We start from the raw sequence: 3,782 nt of genomic DNA, 5'->3' as shown, positions 1-3,782 counted from the left end.
GCGGGCTTATAGAGACACTTGTGGTTGCTCCGGAAGTTAACCAAAGTGGGCTCCACACCGAGCGATGCACAATTCAAATGGTTGAGGCTTATTAGGAAAGGTTGACATGAGTCCCCCTTGTATGGACCTGTATGGTCGTGCAAGTCGTATTATCCTCAAGTCTTCTGGGCAATATTGTACCTCTGCAAGGTGTATAAACATTTAAAAATGCCATGCTCTCGGTCATGAGCATGCTTCCGTCCATTTGCAGCAGTCGTAGGGTTATGAATGTGGATTGAGGTGATTGATGGGTTGAGGTGGTGCTTTATAGATATTATTCCTATTGTTCCTTTTACATTTGTTCAGTCGATGTTTATGGGCTAGTTTGTTACTTTGGTCAAGTAAAAATGCTCACACATGTTTATGTCAAATTTGCTTTCGCATATGAATTTACTTAGCCATGTGGTCGTATTCTTGCTAACATTCCAATGTATAATCCTTGGAGTCGGGTTATTTATAAGTGTCCATTATAGATTAAGTCTTGTGAGTACATTCGTACTCACGTTGCTATTTCAGGTGCTATCGGTGAGGAGGAGTTGGTCTTTGGCTACTTTATACCCGCCGAGGGTGGTGACGAGCATGAGTAGGCAACTACTCGGAGATCGTGCTTCTGTGATAGATTCTAAGGGCATATGACTCCATCCTTCTTTTATTGTATAGTCTTTAGTCTTCCGCTGCGTAGTGTCATACCGGTTTTAACAGCCAAATCCAGATGTGACTTATGTGTGTCTAGGATGTTCAACACATATAAGGACGTCACAGGTGAAGTAACAAAAGTAATACTTTTATAGAATAAATGTTAACTCTTACAGCAATGGATATACATTGTCTTCTATGAAGATATCTGCAACAGAATATAAGCATTTGTGCCCAACAACACTGCAAGCAACCGACTAGGAGATACGCGCTTAGAACGTCACAAGCTCGTATTGATAGTCTTCAACATCTTCACTCACTGAGCAGCACCACACATGTCGCATGGCATAGGGAGAATAGCAAGTGTGAGCATATGACGCGCTCAACAAGTGTACATGAGAATAATGATATGCAAGCTTATAAAAGAATAGGCTAACACATAGGATATTTGCGTAAATGCAAGTAAAGAAATAGTAATGTAGTTTAAAAGTATTAAACTATTATTAAGTGAGTGTAACCCAAACGACCCAACAACTATCATACAAGGTTCCCTACCTTACAAACCATAACTATATAGTCTCCCTGTACTATAACCAAAACCATAACCATAACTCAAACCAGCTAATCATGTGAGGATCCAAGTCTCCTATAACCGCGGGCATAGCTGTTATAGCAGTTTTTACACGCTGCAGAGGTTGTCCAGCTTTCCTCACGAGTTAGTGAATTCCATGTTGCGATGTTTGCGAAACACTTCACACACTCCAGTTGTCTGCTGCCAAGAAATCACTGTATGATATTTTCCTCTAACCAGAGCCTAATCCAGTATAAATCTTCCCATTAGGTTTCCCCTACCAGGGTTTACGTGAGTCTAACTCCTACCCAGAAGCCCCCTTTTTTGTTGACACAACACACACTGGATAGACTCTAACTAGTATGTCACACCTTACCCATATCAGCCTCGTGATTGGTACGTTACTTCTTGAGTTATCGCTCCACGAACTGGTCCTTACTTAGGTTACTTGAGCAAATAAGAAACTAACATAACCATGATAACCACCACAAACCACTTTGGTCAAGGCCTAAGGTTCCATGTTTCTACCTCATGTTCATTATCAAAGTTGCATATGTTCTTTAATCATGTATAAGACACTTCCCAACATCCTAACAGCAAGGCTACGCAATTCTACCCAAAAGACTCATATACTTATTACTTAGGCTTCAAGGAATGTAAAGGAAAAACTAGATAAACCCTAACATAGGTGACTACCCATCAAATTGACACTGCATGCAATTTATAAAATAAAACATTTAAAAATATAGGTTCAAGATGATCAAGAAGTACACTTGCCTTTTAACCAACGCTGCTCAGTGTTGACAAAACCTTGATCTTGAAGTCCCTCGAACTATTCAGGAATGCTATCAACTAATCGCGGGAACTACCGACAAATAACATAAAGCAAACACTAAGAACAACATACCAAATATCATCAGAACACTTTAAAAACACTATGGTTGGATATGGGTTAGTAAAGTGTTAAATCTACTAAGCAACCCACTAAAGTTTCTTTTATGCCTCCTCAGGGTTAATATGTATGAACTTGCTATAATATGCCCCGAAGTGTAACGTATGCTTTCTCGGTGCACTTGGATTGTTTGTTTGTGCATTGTGTTGTTTCTTGTTATGTTGCATTAACTCATCCCGATAGCGGAAAGTATAGCAATGTGCAAGGTAGGGGCCTGTTGCGATGATACGGAAAGTGAATATGTTAGCAATAACGTATGAACATCCACCATATGATGGTAGATATTGTTGTCTACCCATGTGGTGATTACATAGAGTATCCCGTAAGACGATGGTACGAGACGTGAATATGTTGGCAGCAACGTATGAAACGTCGCTTGTGCGGTGAGTTACACAAACACCATTCGTATGAATACTTGTTTTTCTCATGCGAAGGGTGATGAATGTGATTGTGATGCTTGTATGGGAGAGAGATGCACTCGAGAAAGAAACGAGTAGTTGAGGATCGAGCATATTTTCATTTCCTGTCTCTCATTTTGCACCGTACCTTTTAACATGCATTTTCCTTGATATATGATGCCTTAGTGCGCATCACTTGTTTGAATCCTACATAGCAAAGATAGCATTGATCTATGTTGAAATTTGACTTTTTCACCTCTCTTTTATCTTATCGCCAAATAGGATGAGGACTTGTCAAAATCTCGGAGGTCATCCCGAGGGTTCCAATGAGAGTAACCCCATGCCACCCCCACCACCGAGCATGGCGGTGAAAGGGCCTAGAGGGGCGGGTGAATAGGCTTTTTCTGAAAATTAAAACTAAAAAACAGCGGATTAAACTGCCGGATATTCCGGTGAAGTCCGGATACTCCGGTATGGTCCGGAGTATCCGGTCTAGTCCGGAGTATCCGGCCTGACAGGGATTTTCAGAATAAATTTGAACTAAAGACCACAGGTAGAATATAAGAGTTGCACTAGGTCAAGTAGATATTACAAAGTTAGAATAACACTTAAAACTAGCAAGGTTGACACTATAGCAATTTAAATGACAAATTACCAAATGCACACGATAAAGTAAGTTTCGCAAATAAGAACACAAGAATATATCCCGGAGTTCGGCCACCTCACAAAGAAGTACCTACGTCTCCGTTGAGGAGCTCACAAAGAGTCGGGTCTTCTCCAACCCTATCCTCTTCTAGCGACCACAAAGATCAAGCTAGAAATTCTTACTCAATATGAAGTTTCTTACAAACTTCCCGAGGCACACCACAAGTTTCGGGTGCTCTTCGGGCCACTCCTTTTCTTCTAGAAGCCCAAAACTTCAAGGGAGATGTTCACAGTAGAAGCTTGATGAAGAAATCAATGCCCAAGTGGCTTGAACCCTCTCCAAACACACACTCTCAATTTGTGCAAATTTTGCTCTAGAGATGATTGGAGGGGCTTTGAATGCTCTTAAAGTGCTCAAGAGGTCTCAAGAAAACCAGCCACAGCAAGCTCTGAATGCTATGGAGAGAGGGGGCATTTATAGCCCTCTCTCACAGACTAGCCGTTACTGTTTTTGTCAGAGCTTACCGGAGACTCCGGTGTA

The sequence above is a fragment of the Phragmites australis genome, chromosome 10 (assembly GCF_958298935.1).
Source record: "Phragmites australis chromosome 10, lpPhrAust1.1, whole genome shotgun sequence".
In the NCBI taxonomy this organism is placed as follows: domain Eukaryota; kingdom Viridiplantae; phylum Streptophyta; class Magnoliopsida; order Poales; family Poaceae; genus Phragmites; species Phragmites australis.
Note: the sequence above shows the minus strand (reverse complement) of the source record.